Genomic DNA, 11789 nt, shown 5'->3' with positions numbered 1-11789 from the left:
CGTCACGCTACGTGAGCCGGTAACCCACGCTCCGCCGGATACTGCCCGGTTGCTAGGGGCGGGAGTCAGGGACTGCAGGTTGGTTGCTATGGCAATTACACAGGCTGCATAGCTCCTATGGTAAAAGTATGGCACACATGCTGCACTGCAGGTCCCAGCATGCCTCCTCTGCCACTGGGTAGCATGCAGCTGCTGCAAGCATGGTACTGACACAGGCCTGTAGGAATGGCCGCCTGCCTATACTAACTCCACTTATAGTCATACCAGTGGTTCCAAAACTGTGTGCTGTGGCACCCTCGGTACACTTGCAAGGGTGCCTTGGATTGGTGGTCCAAAACCAAATCAAATTATTTATATTTAATACTAGTAAGCCCGCTCGAAAGCAAATGCTTCGAAAGCTAGTAGATGAAGTTTCACTTGCTTCCAACATATGGCAGTGTAAAGGCCCCCATACATTAGGCCGACTTGTCCAAAGGACAAGTCGGACCTAATCTACTGACAACTCCCCTGGGGGGGTCACATACGATTTGGCACTTGATGTGCCAGGTTTTGCATGTGATAAATCGCATGCGATTTATCACATGCAGTCCCCCCGGGGAGCTGCTGTCAGCGGGAGCCGGGAGCTGAGCAGGGCATGGGGGCTGCAAGCAGGCAGCGGATGCAGCCTGTAGTACCTGCGGTGGAGGGAGCCAGATGCCGAGCGGGGGACTGCAAGCAGGGAGCCAGGCAGGGGAGGCAGTGGGCGCACTGGTCCAGGCGCATACCTCCCAACTGTCACGATTTTAGAGGGACAGTCCCGATTTTCGGGTCCTGTCCCACCCGCGGCAGGCATTGTCCCGCTGCGGGGGGGGGGGGTGACAGTTGGGAGACCCCCAATCTAGTAGAATAGACGCTATGCGCACAGCGTCTATTCTCGTATGAAAATGAGGTCGCGGCTAATTAGCATAAGCCGCGCCCTCATTTGCATACGCCCCGCCCCCTTTTCGGGCGCTCACGCGGCTATGCCGCGCGAGTGTCCCTATTTCCTCCGGCCAGAAGTTGGGAGGTATGCAGGCGGTGAACTCCGCGAGGGGACCAGAGAGCAGAGACCGGGTAGCAAAGGGGAAGCCGGGCAGCAGCAGGCAGACATAGAAATTAATTAACAGTCAGTGATTGGCTGAGAGCTCTCTCAGTCAGAGAGCTCTCAGCCAATTACTGGCTGTCCATTAATTTCTATGTGCCAGGCTTCCCCTACGCTACCCAGTCTCTGTCTCTGATCCCCTTGCAAATCTTATGGACGGGCTGCACATAACAAATCTTATGTGCAGCCCGTCCAACCTCCCGAATCCGAGCCGATGCGCATCGGGTCGGATGGGATGTCTGCACATGCGATTTGGCCAGATTTCACAGCCCGATTCCTCCGAATTGGGTCAAATCGGGCCCAAATCGCATAGTGTATGGAGGCCTTAAGCCTGCTCGAAGCAAATGTTTCCAAAGCTAGTAGATGTGCTTTCGCTTAGGGATGGCCATCGGTGCAGTTGCCATCGATGGCAATTCTGCAACCAGCCATTGATAGCTAAAAAGTATGTGATTGACAAACATAGATAGTTTTAGCTATCGATGGTCATCCTTTCTCTTTGACTGACTGGGTCACTGGCCCATAGGCAAAACCAGTGCTGGAGCCTACCAATTTAAAAAAGCAGAAGTGAATCTTATCCCTTGCCACAAAATTTAAGCTAAGGATGACATATAAACATAATTAACTTAATTGGTACTTGTTTCCTAGCACGGCACCCACGATTTTGATTGTACTGCATCTTATGCAATCGCATCGCATGCAATATAGCGGCATGCGATGCGATGCAATTTTTAATTGTACAAGCACCCTAATGGGTGCTTACAATGTTAAATGCACCCCCCCATTGTCAACACCACCCCCAGTATCAACGCCAACCCGAAGCGTGGTGAGCGCAGCGAGGCCGCGATGGGCGGCGGTACGCGTCCTCCGACTTTTTCATACCCCACTATCCACGTCGGCGTGGAGTTGATTTTAGATGGTGACACGGATTACTTTACGTGTATTCCGCGTCCCCTCGCCACGCTTCGGGCTCATATTCCACGTCCGCTCGCCACGCTTCGGCCTCGGTGGCTTTCTGCGCTCGCCACTTTATCTAAAATCAAGTTAATTAGGGTATTTAAGGCACTTGTGACAGGATAGGGGTTAAGATATAAATGTAAAATAAAATACTGTGCTTGCCTGTAAGGAAAAAGGGGCGATTAGTAATAAAATCACGCTTGAGACTAACCACCTACACTGTCCCTACCAATACCTCTCCTTCTAGCAGGTTCAGTGCGGTGCTCGTCTTGATGTTATGCGGCGTATCCGTCTCCCGGTCCTCCGTCCGTCCGGCTCATGCGGTCTACTGCATGGCTATGCTGCAACTGGGAGACCATGCAGGTGTACTCAGACCTCCGGGACAAGTGCAGCCAGGTACTAGAGTTGCTCTCAGCTATGCACCCTGTGTTTACTTAAAGCAAGAGTTTCAGCTGTGACAGTTTCGGTATTACCCAAATCCAGCGAGTGCCTTGGTAGCACAGGGTAACAGCAATGTTGGTGTGCAGAGCACAGAGGCATCCAGGAAGGATAATACTACTTTATCTAAAATCAACTACACACCGACGTGGATAGTGGGAGTATGAAAAGGTCAGAGGACGTGTACCGCGGCCCCTTGTGGGCTCGCCACGCTTCGGGTTGGCGTTGATAGTGGGGGTGTCGTTGACAATGGGGGTGCATTTAACATTGTAAGCACCCATCAGGGTGCTTGTACAATTAAAAATCGCATCGCATGCCATTTTCTGGCATGCGATGCTATGCGATATTTCATTGTACAAGCACTCCTGTTTATTTAATGGGAATATCGCATCGCATGCATCGCATACCACTAAATACGCTATGCAATGGGCGCCGTGCTAGGCAACAAGTACCACTTAATTTAATATTTTACTTATAAATTAAAAAAAAAAAAAGAAAGTTTTGGCTGAGGTTGCCGAGAAATAAATTTTGATACTCAACGGTGCCATGATTTAAAAAAAAATTGGGAACTCCTGATCTGTACAGTAAAGGCCCCCATGCACTTATACAATATGGCCCCTTTTCCATGTTTTTGACCCATTGGGACAATAAATGGAGGTCATGTAGTTGGCACAGTATCACATGCAATACGCAGTAGTGAATGGGGCCTTAACCATGCATGGTCTGCCACACCCACCTTCTAATGGGAATGGTCATCGCAGGGACTGCTATCGATGGCAACCACAACCCTGTCTGAAAGATCGATCAGGTCACCAAGTGTTCATTCTAGCACTCGCCAACTTTAAAAACCCATGCAGTTCCTCTTCCCTGCCTGGGGTGTCGCTGTCTGCTGTTGTGTTTTCTAGCACAGGTCTGGTTTGCATATTAGTGCTGATATACAGACCACACTGTGCTACAAACACTACAGCAGACAACGACACCCCAGGCAGGGAAGACGAACTGTGTGGGTTTACAAAGTTGGAGGGTGCTAGAATATCTATCGATGGTCAACTATCCATTGTTTCCACCCCCTTCCCCTGATGATAGATGGTTTTGTCATGATAGTTGCTAAATCAAAGTTGGAAAAAGGACCTTTCACACCCAGGGGCGGAGCATGGCCGGTGTCCCCACACTATCTACACTACTAGCTACGCTACTAGCTATTGAATTTATTAACCAGATGGCAAGTGAAGTGAGCCTGCAAGGTTCCATTCGAGCTCCCATGTTTGGACTTTGCTCCTCCCTCTGTGACATCGGAGAGGTTTTCTCCAACTAGGATCTAGACCTAACTGTTTTGCAGGGTTGCTGTCCTTTCTGGCTTCCTTCTCCAAGAGAGGAGGCAGCCAGGTTGGCAAAGCAGAAGTGGGCAGGATTCACGTGAGGAGGCTGTGCAGGGGTTGTGGCACTCAATAGTGTCATTGTGGCTATTTCCCCCACTGCACAATGCCGATATTACAGGCAGTGCACAGTGGGGACAGGGCCACAATGATGCAATTCGGCATGAAGCGTGTAATATAGGGGGGGGGGTTTGCAAGGTACTTTCCCACCTTTCCAGGGGGTCAGCAGGGGTCTCCGACTTTCGGGAGCCTCCCAGGCCTTCCCGGGGGTAGGCATGTATGGCATTTTAACATCAATGATGGGGTTCTCATAGGTGTATGCCATCAATTGCACAAGGCCCCCTAATATGTTTCTTCCACTCCTTGGTACTGAACATGGAGCCTAGCCACAAAGCTCTGCCTCCCACCCCTGATCGGCCTGGTGATTGATAGATCAGGGTTTGGTGGTTGTAACCATTGATGGTTCCACTGTCAATGGTTTCATACCATCAAAGTTAATAAATAGTGGTGCCACAGATGGTGATCTATAATATTGATGCCATTTTCCACCGACTGTGGACCATGAATGGTTTTGCACTCAGCGCAAGCCAATCAGATTTGAGATGTGACCATTAAGCAGCCCATAGGGGGTGGGACCAAGGTCCGTGCCACCAGCGGAAAAAAAAACAATGCTTCCTGATAGTGGCGGAAAACCATCAGATTTCTGCCATCAGTGGGAAAACCATTGACCATCGGTGGTCCATCTTTGATGTTCTATGACCATCCCTACCATCTGACGCCTCAATCCAGCAACAATACTATTCCCAATTACCCATCATTAATGACCTGAATCAGAGGTGTTGCATTTGCTATTGAGACAAGACTTTTTTTTTAGCATTCACTTCGCCCGCCTCTGTAACAGGTTCTAACCGGTCTATGTACTAAGCCTTGAAGAGAGATAAAGTGGACGGGGATAAAGTACCATCAAACCAGTTCCTGTCATTTTTCAAACACAACCTGTAACATGGCATTTAGGAGCTGAATGGCTGGTGTATTTTTTCTCCGTCCACCTTATCTCTCTCCAAATCTTAGTACATAGACCCAAAAAATGAGGTCTGAATCAATGCATATTCAATACCTACCCAGTATATTACAATAGATCGGAAATTATATTTGTTATATGTTTGGTGACATTCAGTTAAAGCATAACCAATGTGTCTGATCTACCGGGCAATGTCTAGCCACTGGTGCTCATATACTGTACAGTCAGGGGTGTCGCTCCAAATGGGTTCAATATCCTAAGGGCCTGGGTGGTAATGCCCAAACTCCTCCTCACCTAACTTGAAGCTGCAAGCAGTAATGCTTGATACCCCTTTTCCACAGCAGGTGGTGATGCACCCCCTGTAACCTGTACACCAGATCCCCCTACCCCAGTACCCAGCCCTGCGTATCTCTACCCTGGCATTTCCCATGGGGCTTTGAGAGCTAGCTGGGTGAGCTAGCTCTCTGAGGAGACCCAGTACATCAATCGGGGGCACATCTGGTTAAACAAACAAATCGACACAAATAACTAAGAGAAAACCTTGTGTTGACCTTTTTTGTGTCAACCTTTTCCAGGCTGATCCTTTGCTTGTGTCAACCTTTTTTTACCTGTTGACCCATTCATCTGCCTACCTTTCACATTTCAATCTAACGACCCTGTAGACCAGGGGTGGCCAAACCTGTCCTCAAGATCTACCTACAGTTCATGCATCTCAGGCAACCTGTGGGTCTATAGTAGGAATGAATGCAGCAGGTTTGAAAATGTGACAGTTAGTAATAACTACAGCTGTGCACCAGATAGGGGGTCTGGGGAATGTGACAGTAATGACTACAGCTGTGCACCAGCTAGGGGGTCTGGGGAATGTGACAGTTAGTAATGACTACAGCTGTGCACCAGCTAGGTGATCTGGGGAATGTGACAGTTAGTAATGACTACAGCTGCGCACCATCTAGGTGATCTGGGGAATGTGAGTTAGTAATGACTACAGCTGTGCACCAGCTAGGTGATCTGGGGAATGTGACAGTTAGTAATGACTACAGCTGTGCACCAGCTAGATGGTCTGGGGAATGTGACAGTTAGTAATGACTACAGCTGTGCACCAGCTAGATGATTTGGAAAATGTGGACCGTTGGTAGATCTCGAAGACCTCTCTGGCCAGCCCTGATGTAGATCTTTTGACCTGTCAACCATATGGGGTCAACGTAAAGACTGTCAACTTCATTTGGATCAGCCCAATGAACCAAATATCCTCAGAATGGGGGCAAATCATTTGCCTGTGTTGGTGTATACCACCATTATTTTAACAGTGATAAACTGGATCCCATCAAAATCAAAACAGTCACTCAATTGAGGAACTTTCAAGACTCGTGGACAGGGAACTATGCTGCTTCTCGTCAACATCAGAATGATTTACAACAGTCATTGATATTTGTTTATTGGGTGTTCTGGAGTCCATCTAAACCAGGTTCATTTCCGATCCACCATCATTTAGGCTGATGTCATTTGTGCGATTCTCCATCCAACTTTTAATCAAGCTCTGGAAAAGATTTCCGATATATGTTTTTATTTCTTTATCATCGCTTTGTGTTCCCATGCACAGCTTTTCTATTCATGCTGTGTTCTAAAAGAACTGAAAGTATAGTGCAACAGTATATATATATATATATATATATATATATATACCGTATATACTTGAGTATAAGTCGACCCGAATATAAGCCGAGGCACCTAATTTTACAACAAAAAACTGGGAAAACGCATTGACTCAAGTGTGACTCTCACTCGAGTATAAGCCGAGGGGGGCTTTTTCAGCATAAAAAATGGTCGGAAAAAGTAGGCTTATACTCGAGTATATATGGTATATATATATATATATATATATATATATATATATATATATATATATATACTGTATATATGTACAGTCATTTTATATCTGTTCATTAACATCCAAATATAATCCACAGAAAAAGGGGGTACCACTAAATTAGTGGAAGATTGGGCGCTAATTAGTATCAAATACAGAAAAAATATTATTTATCTTATAATGTTTTAGAATCTAGTCAATCTATATTTTAGCTTGCAGTTCTCCCATGTGTATCAGTGTGGATACACCTGATCTGTCTATTGCCCGACTTTTTAGGGTACAGGTTCTAGACAGATACAAATAAAGACAATATAAGAACAAAAATGGAGTGTCTGCGCTGTTTTTAAATATCTATTTGCACCATGGATGAAGTAAATAAATAAATAATGATTTTCATTTATTTGTATAAAAAAGAATTAATCATATAAAATACAGTACAATTTTATAGGCGGCCACCTACAGATATATAAGATAATATTATAGCAACTGCGTAGCCATTTCATATACCATACAATTGATAAAAATTAATCACATATATATATATATATATATATATATATATATATATAAAAAAAATTAATTAATTAAAAAATAATAGAAATATACAGTGTTATACTTTGTAATTTATAGCCCTAGGATAACGAAAGCTGTAGACTCAGTCCATGTATCTAGAATTCTGGACAGAGAATATATTTTCTGAAGAAAGACTGAACTGGACGGGTCATAATTTTCATATAGACCCTAATAGTCTTTGATTGTAGATACAGTCCTTTCCAATTAAAGATATAATACACGTGAATAGTTGTGTGCACAATCTTGTGCCTTTGGTTGGTTTAACTGTATATTTCTATTATTTTTTAATTAATTAATTATTTTTTTTTAAGCCTCTTTTTATATCATTTTTTTATAACACTTGTTTTACGGAACCTCATTTCATCTTTTCTTATGACTTTTATGTGGTTTTTAACGCTATAGTTTTTTACCTACATAGTCAATAAGCTTTTTTATTGTGTCATCTTTTTTCTATTGTGCTACCATACACATTGTTCCCTATCGTCCCATAGTGATACATCCCCCCCTTTTTTTTTTTTTAGATATTGTGTACGTTTTATATATGTCTTATATGTGAAAATAAATTTTTCATACAGTACCATTTTGTATATCCTTGTCCACTCAGTCGCCGGGTTCTTGAATTCTTTTTTCCATACTAATATATATATATATATATATATATATATATATATATATATCTACAGACGGATTGGGCAGCGTCTTCTCCATACACGATGCCCAATCCGTCGGGACTGACATCCCAAACTGGCGGCCATATTTGCAAGCATCCCACCCACGGAGCTGTCAATCTCCGTCGGCTCCCGGCGCAGCTGTATGGGCAATCGGCGGATCGCCCGCACACATAGCACAATGAGCTGATATATCCTTAGATATATCGGGCATCGGCTGTGTTGCACAGCTGACGCGTTATATCTGTGCACAACGCTGTTCACAGATATATCGATGGTACACACTGGCTGATGGTGCACCGATATATATCAGCCATTCAATCAAATGCCGATACATCAGCCCGTGTAAAAAGATTAATAACACTGGTCAATGAAGTGATATCATGGAGGAACCCAACCTGTTAGCAGAGTGGCTGATAAAGAAATTAGCAACCCCCCACAACCAATGAAATTATATTATTTTGGGATGTATTACATTTCTATAGCATGGAAGGATTCAGCATACTCTCCAACCATCTGTTTAGACGTTAGATTGATTCCTTTGTGACGTAACGTGTATAAAGAACCCAAAGCCAATTACAACATTAGTAAAATATGCTTTGGCAGAGGCAAATATAACAAAAAAAAAATGAGTTCAGGCTGAGTTAACGGAGAAGCCGAGCGGATGGGACTGGCTCTCACACAGAGCTGAGACTGACAATGCTGGAATCCCAGCAACTACACCAGTGAGTGGCTGTCGGGCTGCCCATCTGGGACTCCTGCAACGCTGGTAAACGTAAGTACGACCTGATTCTGCACCCCTTGTGAACCGTTCCAACAGCCGGGGACCCTGCCGAGAGGACTAGAGGGGAGCTGGTGGGAGAGTGACCAGTGCTGTACTATCAGGCAGCAAGCAGTTATATAATCATACTAACATTAGACTTATTCTGTACTGTATTTGGGTAGATGTAGTCGTGAGGTCACAAATCATGGAATGAAAATCTTACATATAAAGTTACTTTTTTATGAAAGAAATCATTATTAGTGTAGAATGTTCTATAAGAAGATTTCTTTAAGTTTTTTTTTGTTAAGTAAAAACATCTGTTTAAAAAAAATGCAAAAATGTGCAATGCTGATCTCCCCGATTCCATCCTACTGTTGCCCTGTATTATTTGTTGCCTGGAAGTGTCCACCTTGATTTATTTATCCCGTACTATATTACAGTATTGATGTGACTTATACTCTGTGGGGGAGATGTATCAAACCTTAGAGTGGAGGTTCCCAAACTTTTTTGAATCGCGGCGCAGTAGAGTATCAGAATTTTCTTTCGCGGTACCTGGGCCCTAGGACAAAAGAGGCTTATTGAAAAATGTCGAAAAAAAAATAGATTGTGTTTATATATGTCATCCTTAGGGCCAGTTATGTGGCGAGGGATAAGGGCCCTCATTCTAATTTGATCGGTCCCTGGCGTATTTGCACCGTTGTTTGTGCTATTCGCATATGCGCATGTGCGAGGCTGCTGTGCGGACGTCTTCGATGACTTGCATAGCCGTCGTGGCGTTCACATGGGGGGGGGTGAAGGCGGTCGTGGGGGCAACCATGGATGTTTATGCAACATTCACAAAGCGGCGGGGATGTGTGGACCGCTGCTTAGCAAGTCAACCAGAATCACCCCAAGATTTGCCTCTGTTTGTCCACCTCTATTACGATTGGAAGCCACCAGCCCTGTTGTACATTGACCATAAAAAAATGTGACCTGGTCCTGGACCACTAATAAAAGGCACCCCTTCTAGTGTCCTGAGGCACCCCAGGGTGCCACTGTACACCCTGATCGCTGCTAATTTGCAGAGCCCTGCGGTCAGATAGCCGTCACCCACCAGAGGAACAACCCACAAGCCTGCAAATGATTGCAAAAATATCACGGCCCTGTGATTAGCTGCAAATCCCTTCGCAAACACCATCAAAAGATTTTCCCAGTGTGTGCAGTCTGTACGTAACCCAGGACCTAAGCGGCTGGTGTGACAGAATCAGGCTGATCGGGGCCGGAGCTGACGTCACAGACCCTGGGCCAGATTCTCTAAGCTTCAAAAGTGATAAAATAGAGAGTGATAAACAGCCAGCCAATCAGCTCCTGCCTGACATTTTTCAAACACAGTCTGTGACATGGCAGGTAGGAGCTGATTGGCTGGCTGTTTATCACTCTCTATTTTATCACTTTTGAAGCTTAGAGAATCTGGCCCCCTGCCTGAAAATGCTTGGACACACCTGCGTTCCCCCCCGACACTCCCAGTATGCGGCCAGTTAACACCCACAAACACCGGCTTCCTGTCAGTCAACTTGCAAACCGCTTGCGATAAAAAAAAAGGTACTTGTTTCCTATCTGGGCGCCCAGGTTTTCTACGTACGGCACCGTAATGAAATCGGATCGCATCGGATTCGGTACTCGATGATGTACGATGGCATACGATGCTATCCGATCCGATTTCATTTTAAATCGGATCGCATCGCATGCGGTGCACAATGCTGTACGATGGCGTCCGATCCGACTACATTTTGTATCGGATCGGAGTGGATGGAAGGGTGGCACTTGGGAATCAAGGGAAGACACTTTGGTACCCAAGGGAAAATTCACAATTTTATCCCGAAGCGTGGCGAGCGCAGCGAGCCCCGCGAGGGGCGGCGGTACGCGTCCTCCGACTTTTTCATACCCCCACTATCCACGTCGGCGTGGAGTTGAGAATAGAAAGTGTGGCGAGCGCAGCGAGCCACCGAGCCCGAAGCGTGGCGAGCGCAGCGAGCCCCGCGAGGGGACGCGGATACCTGTGAAGCCTGCAAGGGGACACGGATACCTTCACAGGTATCCGTGTCCCCTCGCGGGCTTCACAGGTATCCGTGTCCCCTCGCGGGCTTCACAGGTATCCGCGGCCCCTCGCGGGGCTCGCTGCGCTCGCCACGCTTCGGGCTCGGTGGCTCGCTGCGCTCGCCACACTTTCTATTCTCAACTCCACGCCGACGTGGATAGTGGGGGTATGAAAAAGTTGGAGGACGCGTACCGCTCGCCACGCTTCGGGATCACGTGGATAGTGGTGGTGTCGTTGGTAATGGGGCGGTAAATTGCCATTATCAGTCCACTAAAAATTAAATCGATCCGATTTTTATACGGAGAATAGCATGGTGCGCAATTAACGTAGCGGGCGCCCAGATAGGAAACAAGTACCAAAAAAAAAATGCTGGATGTCCTCGTGCATGCACGCTACAATCCATACGCCTGCGCAGTCCTTCGATAATATCCCGGCCTGCGAAAATGCTGCCCAGCAATCAGGTCCCTTATAGAAAATGAATACGGAGCGAGATAAAGTCAGCACCTAACTCATTTTCATACACTTGTAACACGGCAGCGAGGATCTGATTGGCTGATACGTTATCTCTCTCCTCACTCTCTCCAATTGAATCAGGAAAGTTCTTTACAATTAAAATAAATGTTATACAGACCAACTAGTCTTCAACAATACAATCACTAAGAAATACTACTGTACATTCCTATGTCAGCTGTACAGATCTTAGGTCTGTAGTCAGTTAGTGGTAAACTTATAAAGAATGTACAAACTGTCAGAAGGAAGATTGATAGCACATCATGTTCCGTGTTCTTGTTGTGTTGGGGATGCATTGATGTATGTTAAACGCGTGAGTACTGTGCTGCCGCAGCAGCAACAAATTATCCCTAGTTATTGAAAACATAGTTCAGTTCTGTTCTGTCCATTGGCAGTTATTTTAAATCATCAATACTCTCTTT

At 45.6% G+C, this 11789-nt stretch overlaps 1 protein-coding gene across 2 annotated transcripts in view; it reads left to right on the top strand.

Moving 5' to 3' along the window:
* Positions 1–5: 5 nt before the first annotated feature.
* C1QTNF2 (C1q and TNF related 2) overlaps positions 6–11789 on the top strand; it is a 30375-nt gene continuing 18591 nt past the window's right edge. The window contains exon 1 of one of the 2 annotated variants that reach the window (XM_083181396.1): positions 6–78. The gene's annotated coding sequence lies outside the window, so the exon portion shown is untranslated. Of the gene's footprint in view, positions 79–8733; positions 8793–11789 lie in introns of those variants that run through there. The other variant, XM_083181397.1, reaches the window with a different exon arrangement.

The sequence above is a fragment of the Crinia signifera genome, chromosome 4, assembly GCF_055691185.1.
Source record: "Crinia signifera chromosome 4, ASM5569118v1, whole genome shotgun sequence".
NCBI classification, from domain to species: domain Eukaryota; kingdom Metazoa; phylum Chordata; class Amphibia; order Anura; family Myobatrachidae; genus Crinia; species Crinia signifera.
The sequence above is the reverse complement of the archived record's forward strand: the minus strand, read 5'-3'. Positions and strand labels throughout refer to the sequence as shown.